Raw genomic sequence first — 17723 nt, forward strand, 5'->3', positions numbered from 1 at the left:
TCGGCAGGCAGAGCTTGGGGGCCAGGGGAGAGAACAGGCTGCCAGGCAGTGGGAACAAAGACAAAACAGCCGACTTTTGAGAAAAACCTCTCTGGAGATCAGAGGAGCCACCCAAGGGAGGGCCTGGACTTCTGGAGTAAAGACAAAGAGAGAAATGGGGACTTTCCACATCCCGCTGACCTCACGGCCAGATGGTCGGCGGCAGTTACAGGATGACTACTAGGCAGGCAGGAACTCTCCTCCTAGTCAGTGTGGTTTTTGTAACTTTTCCTGGAGAGAGGAATCCTTCCCAGGATGACAGAGCTGGATGGGGATCCCCAAGGGAACCCGGCCAAGCCCCATTCCCAGGCATCCAGGAACTCTCTGAATGAGGGGATGAATCACTCTCCTGCCCCCAAGACCGATAGCTTGTTCCCCTCTGTCACAGACCCTGTCCCTCACACTGGGGTCCTGGGGCACAAGCCCAGCTGACCACACCTCATGGCGTGAGGGCTGTCTGCCACAGCCAGAGCATGAAGACCAACGTCATCAAAGTCAGAGTAGAGTGGAGCTGGAACCAGGTCCCTGCTCCCTCCACCTGCCCGCTACCCCTGCCCTCTGTTCCTGTTCCTGCACTGGGATCCCACTGCAAAGCAGAGGCCCCACTCCATGTTCTTTCAGGGTCTGGCCTGGACTCCATATCCTGGGCCTGGTTTCAGCAGCTACAGATCAGCAGGGGACCCTCCAGCAGTGGGACACCAACCTGCCTCCCCAAACAGAAACAGTCAGCGCAGACCTTCTTCCAAAACAAGACCTCAGCTGGGGTGGGGGTGGCGGGGGGGGGGAGTTCCCACAGCCCGCCCCAAGGGGCCTAGGGGTGCCCACTGGAACCAAAAAGGCCCAGTTTGGGAGCAAAAAGGGGCCCAGACAGACAGGCCAGGCGGCAACCACAGAGTATCAAGATTGAAGTGATGCTGTTGAAACTGAAGAAGCCACCAGCCCAAAACAGGAGGAGGAGGTGGTGGCAGTGTGACGGGGTGACAGGCAGCAGCTAAAGGGAGTGTGAGGGGGTGGGAGCGTGGGCCCAGATCAAAGCCTCCACTCAAGAAGAAAAGGGTTGAAAAAGGCAAGATCTGGAATTAGACTTACATTCCAGCTTCTGCACTAAAATGCTTCAGCCTATCTGAGGCTCTCTTGTGATTAGTCATGTGCTGACTCTAGGAGGGGGGGCTCCCTGGCCCCCCAAATGATATGAATCTGCATAGCCAGCAACATTTGCAAAATACCTAGTAGTTTCCCAAGCACTGTTTGTCCATGTGATTGTTACAACAGCCTTGAGAGAAAGGCACAACTGATATCTGCTTGACAGATAGGGAGGCCCACTTGGGAACTTAATCAGCTCAATCAATGCTGCTGGGCCTGGGCTGCATCCTGGGACAACCTATACCCTGTGACCCTGCTGGAAGTTACGTTCTCCCTGCTCCAAAGGGAAAAGTCTGAGTAGATTTCTGGTATTGCGAGTTGGGAGGTCACGGTGGCCAATGATTATTTCCCCAGGCAGAGGCAAGGACTGCCAGGGACACTGGTGGGTGGGGGTGACAGAGGGGTAAAGGGAAGGGGTCTCCAGGAAGGGACGCAGAGGACAGAAAGTCAAAGGATCCTGGCATCTACTTTGCTGCTGCTCTCATGGCCATGGGCGAGCCCATCCACTCCTGCACCTTGGGTCCCTCATGTGCACGGGGAGGAGCCTGCACTAGAGTGACACTAGGGGATGTCTTAGCACTGCCCTAAGGAGCGACAGGGACCCAAGCTGTGAAAGCTACCAGCAAGTCTAGGAAAGAGAGGGGACCTAGCACACTGGAGAGTTAGGAAAAAGGGTTCAAACAGGGCAGGATCTTAGCATGGAGCAGGTAAGGCACGCGGGGTGCAACATGGAAGGGGGTGCTCAAGTGCAAGCACACAACCCGGAGCAAGAGCCCTCCTCACGTGTCGCACCTGGGGCCTCACCTGTGCTTGCCTCACTCTAGTCCCAGCTCTGTCCACCCCTGCAGGCTGTGTGATACTGGATCAGTCGCTCACCTTTTCTGGGCCTCAGTTGCCTCATCTGCAAAATAGGAATAATAGAATCTACCTGTACCAGATTAAAACAATTAAATAAAACAATATGTGTACAGTTGGAAGAGAGTTCTCACTTTACACTTCCTGATCATTTAATTTATCTAACAAGGAACACATTCATTTTATCATAAAATTTCCAAAATAATAATAAAGTGTGTATAATACCCAGCTAAGTACCTGGTACATAGCAGGTCCTTAGTAAAAGGCTGAGGCAGTCCCATAACTGTACTCAGCTGATGTAAGGGCCAAGTCTCCCAATCTTCCTGCTCCATATACTCCTTCTTTTAACGAGTTTTAGGTTCCTCCATTGGCTCAATAAGCTAGGTCATGGTATCTACTTAATTTCTGGTAAGTGGAAATAACCTTTAAGCAAGAACACTGGTACAACACTGTAGCCAGTGAATATGTAGTTACAAGAAGCCCATAGACCACTGTACCAAACTCATGCAAGACTGGGAATCACCTGAGCCTCATTTTCCTCAGTCATAATTGGTAATATCCTGCAATTCCTCCCTCCCCCCAGGGATGAGAGGAAGTGAGGCATCACGAAAGGACCTTGCAAACTAAAGCAAAAATCTGTCCCCACGCATTTCACGGTGAGGGCAACTGTGGCCCTAGGTCCATCCATCAAAGAGCAAGCTGTGCCCTCTTGATGACTATCAGCAAAGACACAGCACCTACTTTGGACAGTGTGTTCTCAGGGAGTCCACCGTAGCAACCTCGCCATTGAGGAGCCAAGGACTTAATAAGTCTCTGCAACCAATTCAATAATAAAGAGGTTGCAGGTGTCAGGTGGAAATATGAAGCACTGGGGCTCAGAAATCGTGGGATCTAGCCCAGGTACACCAGGGCAAACACCTTCCCCTCACTGGGCCTCCGTTTCCTAAAGGGAGGGGTTTGCAACAATAGCAATAATATAATATAGTAGGGAGACTAGATAATCTTTTAAGCCCCTTCTAGTTCTAACATTCCAGAACTTGCAATTTATTATCACCCCTTTCTACAACCTTCTGATCTTGAGAAGGCTACTCTCCCCAGCTCCAAAACCTCCTAAAGTCCAAGTGGATCTCCCTGACCCATCAGTCCTCCCACAAGCGTTATGAGGGGTGCTGTCTCCTCCCCCAAAGCACTCAGAAACTCCTGGATGGTATCTGCAGCCCTTCACTGGGTGTCCTCTCCTCCTTGCTCCAGCCAAGCCTGAGGACTGTGTCCCTCAAACACGACAACCGTCTCCCCTGTGTCCTCCCTCTGCTCCTCTACTCTGACTCACCCTCGGAGGAGGCCCCACTGTCTCCACTCAGCCACCAAGACCCGAGCTCCACAGTACCAGCCTGGGGACAGGAGGGTGGACCAGGGCCATCAGCCAGCTGGAACCACTGAAAAAGAAGACCAAGAGCATCTAACTAAAGCCGGGGGACGGCCTGACGTGGTTAAGTGCTATCATATGCCACGACCTGGGCTGTGTCATGATGCACAATGCCTCATTTTCCTCTCGCCACAGAAGCAGACTCAGAGAGGTTAAGCCACTTGCCTCGGGGCACATAGTTGGTTAGTGGCAGAACAAGGACTTCAGCCTTGACCTGTCAGACTCCAGCAGTGGTGCCCTTTGCACTGGACTGCAATGCCTGAGAGGCAGTGAGCTGAGATTCAGGTGGAGGAAACCAGTCCTGCTGTTGGCTTTCTGGAATGTGCCCCCAAGTTCCCAGCCCCTGTCTTGACATGTCTCTAACTTTGTATGCAATCAGGTCCCAGTCTGCCCTTGATCACCTAGAGTCACCAGGGCTTAGACTCTCAGACTGGAAGGAAGCTCAGGAAAAATTCGGTCCTTGCTTATCCAGTCCCCAGGGGAGCCAAAGCACTGTGGTTGATCACCTTTAGTGTCCAGACTTCCCCAAAGAGCCCTCCCAGGCAGCCAGCACTGGCTGTACTCAGGCTACTCCCAGTTCTGCTTCCACTGGCCCTTGCTCTGCCCCTGAGGTCTCCTGAAATAAAGAACAAGATGCCCCTCTTCTTCATTTCAGCCCTGAAGAGAACTGGACCTTGCAGCGTTCTGCTGAAGCTAATCCGCCCTGGTTCCCTCCACTGCTCCTCACAGGGATTGGCTTCCGCACCCCTCCCCAACCACCCCCCTTAACCCTCCACCTCTACCCTATCTGAAGCTGGTCCTGAAACTGAACACAGCACTCCAGGTGTGGTTTGCCTGACCAAACAGAAACTTTCACCTCCGCCCTTTTACATATTATGTTTCTACTGATGTCGCCTTAGGTACATTTGTTTTTCTTATAGCTGGGTCACCCACAGTAAAGCGTGCCCTTTTTCAGTGATGTCAGCAACCTGCTTATATGTCTGATAGGCTGAGAACAAAGTTCTCTTGTAGAAAAGTATGGTTGAGGAGGTTTCAATTACCTAAAGGGCCAGAGGTAACTGATTGAGTAATCCCCTAAGAATCTAGAAATATTTGCAGTACTGTACACAGGGGCTGGACAAAGATGTGCACTGCCACATGCTTTGTAACAGCAAAAATGTTCTGAATGTCCATCAAGAGGGCCCTGCTTTAATTACTCATTCAGTGGAATACAATGCAGCCATCAAAAAGAATGGGGCAGACTGCTTTGCAATGACATGGAAAGATGCCCAGAAAATATTAACGGAAAAAGCAAAATATGGATGTACATCTGTAACAGGAAACTATTTTTAAAAAAACACAACTCTGTGTGTGTGTGCATAAATCTCAAATGTGCATGAGGTCTGGAAAGATACACACCAAACTGCTACTAGTACACAGCTCTAGAGAACTTGGAATGGGGGACTAGAACCAAAAAACTCAGGGGTAATTTTGTAGCTCTTTACAAAGGAAATAATGGACTCGGTCTGTTTTTAAAACTTTAATTTTAAATCGTGGCAGAGACGAGCAGAGGAGAGGAAGCAGGAGAAAGCCTTCACTTTTTTACCTTCGCTTTATGCCTTTTGTGTTTGTTGCTTGAGTTTTGGAGTTATTTTTCCCTCCAATGAGCACATGTCATTTTGTAACATTTTAAAGGGAGATTTTGTAATAATTTTTTTTTTTAATTTAAGGGGTTTGACAAGGTCAGAACAATAGGGAAGGCCTATTGTTCTGGCTCTGAAAGAGGCTGGAGGGCTGTTGGCAGGGGTGAGAGCCTCCTTACTATGTATCTGCTTCACGAGGACAGACAAGGCTATAGTGATGCGATCACAGATAAGGAGCCGAAGTCCAAGGACAAATTTTCTAATCAACGAATTTGGTGGATGGAGAGCTGGCAACTATAGACAGTCTCCACCTGGAACCTGCCAGAAAGGATCTGGCTTCTGGAAGGTCAGGGCTGGCCCTGAGGTGACAAAGGTGGTAAGGGCCAGACTGTCAATAACTATGCTCGGCTGGGGACAAGTGCGAAGCTCCCCCCATGACCGTGGGTCCTCACACCGGGCCTCACAGCTGCTCTGCTGGAGAGGAAGCTGGGTCCAGACAGGTGCAGAGCTTGGCTCAGGGCCACACAGTTCCCAAGGGACAAAGCAGAACCTACACCTGATCGTCACAGCCCTGGTCCCCGCCCTGCACTCCCCAGGCCAACAGCCATGTAAGGAGGGCTGGGAAGGCAGCCCAAGCGACTCCAGCCCCTTCCCTTCTCCCGTCAGGCACACCTCCTCGCAGCTCCCGGGACCCACGGTGCGCACGCTCCATGACCAGAAGCCCGGCTTCCCTCCTGGCAGCGGGGACCTTGCCCAGCCCAGGAGGAGCACAACTATTAGCTACAGGGACAAAGGGAACTAGGCCCAACCTTGGGACAAAAGAGATGGGGGACTTGACTGACTGTCCTCTGCCTCCCAGTCCCCAATATGTCCAAAGCTGGTTTATCTCACAAAGGTGATTCTCCAGCCCTGTAACTCCCCCTTCAAGAGGGAAGACGACGACTTCTGTGAATTCTCTCATATTAAATATGACGGAAAGAGGGTTTAACAGGTTCAAATCCCGGCTCTGCTCCCTTACCAGGTAACCCTAAGCAGACCTCACGTGCCTTGTTTCTCCCTATGAAATGATGTGAGAACCAACTAGAAACCATAGAGCTCTCTGCAGATTTTATAAAGTGCGACCCCATCAGGAGCCATAAGGGCTAGGAAGGGGACAGTTATACGGTGGTGACAATACTCAGCTAAAAGCCAAAGTGTCTTGTTTTAACAGCAAAAGCTGGAAATTACCTAATGAAGAAGAAAATGAGTAAATATCCTGGGGCTGTTTCCTACCAGGGAATACTACACAGCCATAAAAAAAATGAATGAAACTTTAGTGACCCAGAGCTAGATATATAAACATGTATGAATCTCACAAATATATTAAGCAAAACAAGCAGTCTGCAAAAGAGTCAAGTCTGACAGCACTTAGGTAACATTTTAAAATACACAAAACAATACTACGTACTGTTTGGGGAGGCATATATTTATAATAAAATTATAGAGGAATGCAAGAGAATAAACTCTAAATTCAGAAGCCTTGTAACTTCTAGAGGGGAGGGGAAGGGGATGATCAGGGAGACATTTCAGGTGCACAGAATATGTGTTATAGTATTTCTTAAGCCAGATAGGTGGGTCCCAGGTATCTGCATGTTACCCTCTATGTCTGAACGATCCCTTTGTATTTTCTCAAAGTCAGGGGCTGGCATGAGTGGGGGGTAGTAGCATTTGCAGAGGCAGAAGTGAGGCTGTGGAGGGACCACAGTTCCTCAGACCTCTGATGAAACGGGCCATGACGAAGGCAGAGGACAGTCTGCCGGCTAGCAGAGTGGAGCAAGTGCTCTCTAGTGTGGGTGGAGACCAAACCCCTGACTCATGGGACACCCCCAACATCCAACCTAAAAATACCAGCTCTGGCCTCTGAGTATGACTCCTTGATGACTCGACTCCCACAGCACCCTTCCCCCTACCCTTTCCCCCACCACACATACATCTGCCTGGGCTACCCGGTTTGTCCACCGCATAGGTGCTCAAGGATACAGGGAACAGCCTCAGGGTGAGGTCTTTGGGAAGAGAAGGAAACTCTTCTCTTTCCAAGGAGGAAGGCCCTCAGACAAAGAGCCGGCTGCTCCTCAGGCCAGTCATCGGTTCCTATCGGACGAGTGACTGACTGTCCTGGGCCAGTCATGGGGAAAAACATCAAGAACTTCCTGCAGCTGAACGTGGTGATGGCTGCCCAGGTCTGTCTCTAGGAGCTGGGGAGCTTCTCCCTGCTTCTCTGCAGACAGCCCCAGATACCTTCCCTTCTTAGAGGAACAGAGAATGGAGGGGCAGGCACATGGGCAGGCAGCAGTGGCAGCGCAACAGCGAGAAGCAGGCACAGAAAGGCCTGGCTCAGAAGGAAGAGCTCAGAAACCAAGGAAGCCAGAGGGTGGCCCAATCACTGGGCTACAGAGTTTTTAGAGCTGGAAGAGGATAGCCTAAGACACCAGCCAGTGTAATCCCTTCATTATGCAGCTGGGACACCAAAGCCAGCAAAGGGAAGAGACCTGCCCAAGGCTGCGTGGAGAGTAGTGACACAGGAAAGCAGAATGTTGGTCTCTGGCCAGCTGCGCCCTCTTTACACCATGCTACTGCCTTCCCTCTCTTCTTTTCTCCCTCCTTCAAAGTGGTCAGGTGAGCACGGAGGGGAGCATGCAAAAGCGAGCATCTGTAACAACACTGGGAGAGGCTGCAGAGGCTCCCTCACTCTGGGCTGGGGGTCAAGTTGAGGTTGGATGATCACCTGCTGGGGTGCTGAATGCGACTGAGGGAAGTTGGGCCAGATGTCCTCTGTGCCTCTTGCACTAAGCTTCCACTATTTCAAATGGATGAAAAGACTTCTGAAACAAAGCAAGGATGACCTAGCCAGAGAGGACACAGCATGGCTCATAGGTGTCAGAGAGTCAAAGGCAAGTTTCCCCAAAGCATGGAAAAAATGGACCATCCTCATGATTATCACTGTTAAAAAGGTCAGCAGCGGGCATTTACTATTGGCTTTACTTGGCATTAGCCCTGCACTGAGTGCTTAACACGCACTGTCTCATTAGTTGGCACCTGTCTAGAAGGTAGCACTGACATGCAGAATCTCACAGATGAGGAAGCAGAGGCAGTACCAGCGCAGGTGCGCTCCACACCAGGGGTTCTCAGAGAGTGGCCCAGACCAGCTGCAGCAACATCACCAGTACCTATTGGATCAGACTCTGGGAGCACAGCCCAGAGATCTAACAAGCCACACAGGTGATTCTGATGCACGCTAAGTTTGCCAACCAACTACTCTAACCACTTCCCAATGCTGGCAGCATGGAAAAACTGACACTTCTTTACCTGGCAGTCAAGATCTTAGGGTTTTTCCTAGCCCAGCTGGTCAGCTCCCCCAACCTAGCAGAGCCTTATACCAAATCTGCTGCCCAGTCTACCCAGTCTCCTAAGTTCCAGAAGGGACCTAGGCCCTGCTCTGCACCACATCATCTTTCTAGGGCTTGGCATTAAAGTTGCCTCCCTCCAGAAGCTCCCTGCCCACCTAGCACCCCCAAACTGCTCCGCACTCCAGTTAGATTTACTGCCAGGCACTTGCTGGCACACAATGGCTTCCAGACAGCGCTCACAGCAAACTTCTCCCCATCCCACTACAAGTTCCTAGAGGGCAGAGCCACTTCCTTATGCCCCAGAGCATCAAGCCACTCTGCACAGCACGGAGCACAAGAAACGTTTACATACTATCAGAAGGGGGAAAAAAATGCCTAGGGGAGCAAGTTCTGGTTCTCATCATGACTCTGCCAGTAGCGCTCTGAGACAAGTGCCTCAGTTTCCTCATCTGTGAAATGTACCATTTTTCTACTTTCTTCAATTCTACTCATCCATGAACAAAGCCAGGACAGCCTTACCCCAGACACTCTTATCCGGGGGTCAGGGATACACACGTGAAACTAAAGAAGTCCCTGCTCTCATCCTTCTATTCTAGGAAAAGAGAAAGACAACATAGTAAACACTGAAATTACTATAGGCCAGACACTAAGTTCTACGCGTATACTTTCTCATTCACAAATAAACAAGATTTCGGAGCATGATAAATATGTGAAAAAAATATAATAGTATTATGATAGAAAGTGAAAAAAGGGGCTACTTTGCATAGAAAGGTCAGGGAAGGCCCCTCCAAAGAGGTGACATTTGAGCTGAGACTTGACAGAGAAGGAAGAACCAGCCATGGAAAGAGATGGGGAAAGGTGTTCTAGGCAGAACGAACAGCACATACTTGCATGTCGGAGGAGCAGAAGGAACAGTACAAACTTGGCATGTCAGAGGGGGAAAAAGTAGATGCCATGGCTAAACCGCAATGAGTGTATGGGGTAAGGTAGGATCCAGTAGTGCCCAGAGAAGGAGGCAGACAGAAGACCTCTTACGATTCTGAGGTACTCAAATCAGGTTGTCCCGACCCAACCCAGGACATCCGGGCCCAAGTCATAAGCAGCACTAGGGGTAAGGGTATGAGTCAGACCCCACAGCTTCCTGGGGCCCCAAAGGACCTGGTATGGGCATAAGGGCAGGCACCAACCCTCAGCATGAGTGCCACACCATATCCATGGGACAGCTATGGGTGGGGGAAAACAAGGTCACAAAAGTACGTAGAACACAGGACACTCATGGCTACAGCTTCCAGAGGGACATGATCAAGTGCTTCCATGAAGCGCCAGTCCTTGATCACATTATTTTCCCAGGACACAGCCAGGACAGAAGCCTTGGTCAGTGAAAAGGGAACATGGCCTAGGGTTCAAGAATTACTAGTCTTGTCTACAGCCATGCTACCCTGAACAAGCCCGATCCCATCTGATCTTGGAAGCTAAGCGGGATCAGACCTGGTTAGTACTTGGATGGAAGACCAGGTGCTGTAGGTGTAAAAAATATATTAAAAAAGAAGGGATTGTAAGGTGACAAGGTCCTTGCAATCTGTGAGGTTGTAAGCTTGCCTAAAAAAAAGAAAAAAGAATTACTAGTCTTGGGCAAGTCAACCTTTTGGGGCCTCAGCTTCCTCACTGAATATTAAGACTACTAACAGTGATGACCTCCTCAGGTTGTTAAAAAGATTAAATGACATACTGAATGTAAAGCACTGTGCCTGGCACATGGTAGGTGCTCGTAAATGTAAGCTGTTATTATTACCATCACTCGTTTTTTCACTGCCCTCGGTTCGCTGCTATAAAATAGAGATATTAATACAATATCGCGGGATTGCCATGAGTTTGTACTAAAAAATATTCTAGCCTCTTAATGCAATATCCATTACAAGGAATAAAAAAAAAATTTGAGAGTCCCCTTTCCTGACCTCTCTTCAGATGCTGAATTCCCCTCTACCATACCCCACTGTTTAGAAAGTGAGTAAGCGCTGCTTAAATTCCATTTTGACTATACTGTGAAATAAAAATGATGCATTAGGAATCCACAGATTTCGCTGCACTGTCATTCTGCAAGGAGGTGGAGATGGATGTTTTTGATTCTTCTGCATCATCCACAAAAGTCCCGCCCCTCAACCAAAACGCAATCTCTCACCCAGTATGTAGCTCAAAAACTCTCACCCACTTCCATACACACAATTAATGGATGTATAATGCCATAGCTTCCATACACATCACACATACACGTACACAAATGTTCTACAATGGAAAAGTCATCCATAAGTAGAAACTCTACACCCAAAATCACTCCCAGAAATTCACTACAGCTACCCTGCACATGCACACAAATGTCTCCAATGCTGCATATATATATATACACACACACACACACACACACACATACACACATATATGTATATATATAAATACACACACACACACACACACACACTCAACAGAAAGTGGAACAAGAACTCTGAAGCCAAATGCCAGCTTTCGAATCCTGACTTTGCAACTCCTTAGCTGTGTGACCCCAGCCTCAGTTTCCTAAACTGCAAAATGGGAAAGATAATACTACTCATTTCGAGGATGGATGTGACATATTAAATGAGTTTAACACATGTAAAGAGGGTTAAAATCAGCGCTTGGAAAGCTCCCAATAAATTATTTTCCTCTTCATTACAAGTGCACACTGCTTCCAAAACTGGTCTCCCACACTGTAAACAGACCCACACGCCCGCACACTCCTCCCCACCTGGCTGGTGCACACCGCCTACATGCCCCGCACCCAGCCGCCAGCACGGGTTCCAGACGCGCTCACCCGCGCAGTGCGCACGCGCAACCACCCTCCGCTCCGGGCAGGGATTCCCCACGCAGTCCGACCCCAGCCACCCCGGCAGGTGCCCCGCGCCCTGCGACATCGCGCGCGGGAGCCCAAGAGCCCGAGAACCCAGGCCACCTGGCCGGTCCTGACCTCCCACCCCACGCCCAGTCACTGCCGAAGCTCTGAACGGCCCGGTCCAGGACTCCCTTCCTCCCGCTCCATCCCCGCTTCGGCCTGGCCGGCTTACCCGAGGGTGGGGCCCTGGGGGCACAGCTCCCCACTCTCTGCGTCCAGCCTTGAGACCGGGGACGAGCTAGCGGCCCAGGCCAGGCTCTGGCTCCGCAGCACTCTACCGGCTCCCGGGACTGGGTCGGGACGAGGAAGTGCTGGGGGCCGGGCTGCCCAACCCCTGGGAAAGTCCCGGACGATTGACAGGTCGCTCGTCCAATCGCGCCGCGTTCTCTGGGCGTGCCCGCTGCCGCCGGGGCGGGACCGAGCGAGGTAAACAGCCGGAGAGCTGGCCTAGTGGACGCGGGTATCGCGTCCTGGGTCCGGGCAGCTCCTCACGGCATTCAGTGCCCCGGAAGCCCCGGGTGCCGGAATGAGGCTGCGGCCACCCTGAAAACCGGAACTTCAGAGCGAGAACGAGCCGCAGTGACCACTCCTTCTTGGTGCGGAGGGTCACCCAGGCCAGAGCAGGGAAGGAACTTGCCAAAAGGCACGTAGTCATTTGGAACTAACGCAGAGCTAGTGCTCAGGGCCCCAGAGTTCGGTCCGGTTGCTCCCGGACTTCTTAGCAGAGCTCATAGAAATTGCGAGCTGCATGGACCCCTCAGGAATCTTACTGTTATTGCTAACATTTACTGCTCCAGACGCTGTAAACACTTTGCATGCTTTACTTTAATTTACGCAGCCACCCTCCTGAGATGGGTTTTATCCCCCACCCCCCCTTTTTTTTAGCCATAAATAAATATATGAAGCACAGAGAGGTTAGATAATTCAGTAAGCGACTGAACCAAGATTCAAAGCCAGGTGGGCAAATCCAGAGCCGGCCTCCTGCCCTGCCTACCTGGTATACTTTATGTGGGTCAGATCATTCAAATAAGCTGTGGGATTTCCCAGATCCATATGGAACAGTAACTTAGTTTAAGCTGGGAACACTTATTTTTAAGATCATTTTATTTAAAAGAGGGTAAGTTTTAATTTCAGAAAGTAGAAGGGCCTGATCTTGGAAAAAAGGACAGCTCTTTAAATTGAGTAAATATATCTTTGTGAAAAACCTATCACAAAAAACTCATTTCACTGACACTGTTGAAAACAGTCATTGACAAGTCTTCATTCTCAAAGGATTTGGGGAACTATTTCACACAGGCCCTCATTTTACAAAAAGATCTGTCAATCAACTGTGACTGTATGAATACACGCGCACAGGAACGTACACACACACACACACACACACACACATACCCTACCCAAGTATATGCTTAATACAAGAATTCTTTCAGGCTTTGTGACATCCTGGGATGCTTTCAAGTACTTCAAAGGTGTTCCCAAATTCTCAAAACAATATTAATTCTAGTTCATTTTAATTATGAAAATAAGTATATATCTACCCTGATTTTGAAGAGAGAGAAGGAATGAGGGATGCAAACACCAAAACTCCACTGAGTGTCACCAACAGGTGAGGGCACAGAGAGATAAGAATCTTTGTGTCGACTCTCCCCAGCATCACCTCTATCTACTGCCTCCCCTCCCCAAACCGGCTTTCTTCCTGCTCTTTGTACCTCCCAGACTGCCTCTTCCTAGATTGCTTTATTCCTAATCCCAACCCAAATCTTCTCATGAACACTGAAATTTACTTTAAAAAAAATGAAGGGTTTCCAACTATTTGCATTTTGTTTCCAGTCTATTTCAGCTATTTTTATAAATTGTCTGATCTTAGAGACTTAGGCAAATAGTTTCATTCCCAGATGAACTCCTGTGTGGGCTTTTTGGACAATGCTCTAGTATGACATAAAAAGATCACAGTCATTTTTTTGCCTGATATTGCTATTTTTGGGTAATTTTTCTTAACAATTACAATTCATCTCTTCAAAGTCATAACCACACCCACCCCTCTCATCCTTTTAAGTCTTAATTTGACTTCAGAACATCCACCATGTTAGAGACCATTGATCGCAATCCCTTATTTGACAGGTAGGTAAACTGAGGCCTCAGTGTAGTAAAGGACTTGTTCAAGGCCACAGACATTGAGTGAGGCAACCAGGGCTGGAACCCAGGACCTTGGCTCCCAGACATATGTGCTCTTTCCACTGCACCATATTGTCTTTACAATGTCATGATTTTTCTTGCTTGCTTTCTTTTTTTCCTCTCTTTAATCCACCCCTCCCTCCCCCTGCCCAATTCCACCTCTGACCTATAGATGTTGTGGTTTCCCCTCAAGAACTGGATTTCTGAAAACGAGGCGGCTCCTCCCACACGCTCGGGGCTGCACTTGGGGGGAGCCTGGCGCACCTGGGGTATGGTCCGTGGCTTTACCTGGGGTGCGAAACCAGGATCTTCTGCGTGTAAAGCAAACGTGCTAACCACACTATGGAGCCACCCCCTTTTTCTTACTTTCTTACAAAAATTCAGCAATACTCGTTATGAACACAAGCTATGGATCTAACTAATGGGGTTCTAGCCCCTTCTCAACCACTTCCTACTTGGGTGGCCTCTCTAAGCCTCAGCACTTCTCTGAAATATGGAGATAGTAATTGTACCTACCCCTGAGGTGATCATGAGGATAAATGAGATAATGCGAATAAAGCCCAAAGCTTGGCACACAGAAGGCATTTGAAAAACAATGGATGTAGATTCATGTACTGGGTAGAACTTCACAGTTAAACCCAGGAATACAGTCTTCCGGGTTCCATCCCACCATCCACATCCACTATGAGACCCTATACTCTGGGGGCCTGGCAGGGTGGGAAACAACAGGCCCTGTAGCCTGTACCCCCTGTTCCCCCCAGATATAGAAGGTGATTTCCAAGCCAGGAAACTGGGCCTGATGCTGGGAGGTAAGTGACTCAGGCAGCTGGGAACCTCTTGTTCTTCCAGAGTGACAACAACCACCTGCACAAAGCCCCACCTGCGAGGAGAATCAAAAGGCCTGTGTTTTGTTTTATTGTTTTGTTTGAACATATGCAGCTTCCCACTCTCCTTTCTGCCATTCTCTCCCCCTCTGCCACCTCCACCAAGGCTGCTCCGAAGTCAGACCTAAATTCACATTTTAGGGAAATAAAAAACATACCCCCCAAAACACCTATAACTGAGCTCTAAATCAAGTGCCTAAAGAGAAGTGGAGGCTGCATATTAAAAACTGTTAAAAGGTAACATTTGTGGAGTATTAGCTGTGTGCTAGGCCTACATTTTTACATAATATATCTCCCATCCACCCTCTGAGGTCAAGACCATTATCATTCCCATTTCACACATGAAACTAGGGCTTGGAGGTGTTATCTAACTTGCAAAGGTCTCATACAACAACAGGTAACGGGAGCAGAAAGATCCAGGCTCTTAAACTCTCAACGCTCTTAAACATTGTACTATGTAGTCCTGCCAGCTAGCAAGGGATGTTAAGAAGGATCAAATGCAGCCTTTGTCCTGTGGGAATGAAGGGCCAGAGGGGGACAGGGGTACCCTGGAGGTCTTACAGAGACGTTACCATTAGCGCTTGGGACTAGAACCCGAGTGTCCTGCTTCCAGAGCAGTGCTAGCTCCACCTGTCCCACCAATGGAAAGCCGAGCTTCTAAAGCAAACGAGTACATGTGTCACTCCAGTATGTGAATTAGTGAGTTGGGGCCTTGGCTGGGGATTTATCAGTGAAACTCAGGGTGAGCAGTTAATGAACAAGGAAAAGAGCAATTCTGGGTCTGGGTCCCAGTCTCTGTCTCCACAGCCCGAGGCGGTCTCAGGACCGTAAAGCCCCGCTGTGGATTCTAGGTGCTTTTTGGTATTGGGTGTGTGTGTATACGAGAAAGATTCTAGTGATAGTTAAATGAGAAATGCATGTCGAGCACATGATGTTGACTGAAGTTGTGCTGGGTAATTGCATTTTTTTTTTTTTTTTTAGGTAAGAAATAAATAAGCGAGCAGAGTCTAGAGTCTCTGCTTCCCACCCTCAGCCCTAGAAGGCATTTTTAATTCTCTCTACCTACCTCTCAGATAACTGCATGAGGGCATAGATACAACGGCGGGAAGATAGCCTTAAACTTGCATTCGTTCAGTACCCTAAGGTGAACTAAACTATATCATATCCACCATTGCCTCTCCTCCAAGTGACAAATCCTGCAAGGGTTAGAGAGTGGACTCTGAAGTCAGGCAGACCTGGGCTGATCACAGCCCTGCCACTTACCCCTCGTGATTGCTTTCTGCCTGTTTCCTTATCCATAAGGTTAGAACAGCGCCCAATGCACAGGGCGAAGTGAACAAAGTACCATCAGTGAAAGGCAGCAAAGATAATTATGGCCATCAGCTCTATAGGGTGGGCAGGGATGTCTCTCCTTTTTCCAGTGAGGACTCCAGTGCCTAGAGCCGTGGAGAAACTTGCCCTAGACGTCACAAAGTGTGTTCTCAGAAGTGCCAGGCCTAGAAGGCATTTCTCCTGATTTTTTTCTCCAGGGTCTTTCCTGTTGTCCTCTTTCTCCATCCCAACTGTTTCCCTTGCATCCCTGGACCTGTTACTCTAGGGTTTCTAGGGCACCATTGGAGGAGAGGAAAGGACATAGTGACACTGGGGGAAATTCCAGGCCTTGTAGCCTACGTGGCCTAACCAGGCCCCTCCCACAGTTCCTAGGAGCCCCAGGCTTCCGCTTCTCCAACTCCTCTCCCTCAGGCTTTCTGTCTCCAGGTCAGGGTGTCAAGCCAGATCTGGGTTTGGATCCAAGCTCACCCCTTGTCATCCTCCTGGAAGTAGGAAGAGGTCAGCCAGGCCCAGCCCAGTCCAGCCCCTGAGGGAGGCAGGCCCACGGGAACCAGAGCGTCTCCTAACCCTGGGAAGCCCTCACAGGGCCTGAGATCAATCTTCCTCCAGCCTCGCCCCAGGTCTTCTCCTGCTTCCCCTTCCAGGACCCCTCCTGCTTCTCCCTCCATTCTTCTCTAGCCCAGGAGCCACTGTGACCGTGACTTGGCCTTCGTTCCTTGCCGCTCCTTGCCAGGGACTTCCCTGGGCTGGGCCTCTGACCAGCTTTGGAAAACCTGGACTGTTTGTGATCAAAGAAGAGGCCGCATCACCACTGTCTGTCAGCCTTTCACCCACTCCTAGTGCCTCGGGCTCCCTGTTAAAGGTTCAACCACAGAAAGGTCCAGCTGCCCCAGAAGTAAACAGTTGGGGAACTCTCCAGAGATTCACCTGCTCTAATATTAAGGAGGGTCCCAGCCTTCCGTCCCCAAGGAAGGTGGTGGGGGACTCCCACCTGGTCGCTTCCTGTCTAGGTTTAGATTGCTAAAGTGCCCAACACATACGCACACACTCCCCCTCACACAAACACTCACTCACATAATGACCCAGACACTGACAGACACACTCATATTCTCCCTCACACATCAATACACACACACTCACGTAATGACCCAGACCCAGACACACTCACACACAAACACAGAAACATGCTCACGCACTTTCGTTCACACGAACATACACATATACACCTCAGGAGATCTGACACACGCTGACAAACAGGTACACGGTCTCACACACACACAAACATCTGTGTTCACACTTATGAACCTACTCCCTTTTCTTGGGGAAAGGATAAGACAATAATAGACCTTTCTTTTCCTTCCTTTGGAAAAACTAGTAGCGACTAGAGAGAAAAAACTGGTTGAGGAGGCAGGGCAAGAAGAGGGCGGGCAGGAAGAAGAAATAAATGGAGGGAGAGAAGCAAGAGGAGAATGAGGCCAGGCAAGGAGGTCGAGAGGCCCAGGGCCCCAGCCCTGAGATGGGAAGAGGGAGCTGGGCCGGGAGCAGCCAACCCCAGCTGGCAGGGAAGCTCAGGCCAGGTGGCTTTTGGCCCAGAGCCGGGACGGTCTGGTGGCTCCAGCACCCTTGCGCCCAAGCCCTTTCCCTTGTCCTGGCTCACCGCCCCCAGGCTGGGTCACTCACCTGGGGAAGGGCAGGAGGAGACGGAGGGTGTGTGCAGCGGGGGCTGGCGGCCCTGTGAAGGTTCCTCAGCTCTCTGTCCTTCTGCAGGAAGGAGGCTGGGCTGGGCTGACTTTTAGGCAGGAGGGGAATTCCCCGAGATGGAGGAGCTAGGCAGCCACACAAGGCCCAGCTGAGGCCCCTTCCCGCCCCCTGGCAGAACACAGGGCCCTTCTTTGTCAGTCCCCACCTGTCACTTCCCAGACTGGCTGTCGCTTGCTG

The 17723-nt window shown here is 49.9% G+C and overlaps 1 protein-coding gene across 8 annotated transcripts in view; it reads right to left on the reverse strand.

Annotated features, from left to right (window-relative positions):
• Positions 1 to 11725, reverse strand: part of TNIP1 (TNFAIP3 interacting protein 1) — a 41668-nt gene extending 29943 nt beyond the window's left edge. For 3 of the 8 annotated variants that reach the window (XM_015585311.2, XM_006906417.3, XM_015585310.2), the window contains exons 1-2: positions 11567 to 11725; positions 1987 to 2083 (exon numbers count right to left, since the gene is read on the reverse strand). The gene's annotated coding sequence lies outside the window, so the exon portion shown is untranslated. Of the gene's footprint in view, positions 1 to 1974; positions 2084 to 3367; positions 3474 to 11566 lie in introns of all 8 variants that reach the window. The other 5 variants (XM_025043046.1, XM_015585308.2, XM_015585307.2 and 2 more) reach the window with 4 other exon arrangements.
• Between the last annotated feature and the right edge of the window lie 5998 nt (positions 11726 to 17723).

This window comes from Pteropus alecto, unplaced genomic scaffold, assembly GCF_000325575.1.
Source record: "Pteropus alecto unplaced genomic scaffold, ASM32557v1 scaffold40, whole genome shotgun sequence".
Lineage (NCBI taxonomy): Eukaryota > Metazoa > Chordata > Mammalia > Chiroptera > Pteropodidae > Pteropus > Pteropus alecto.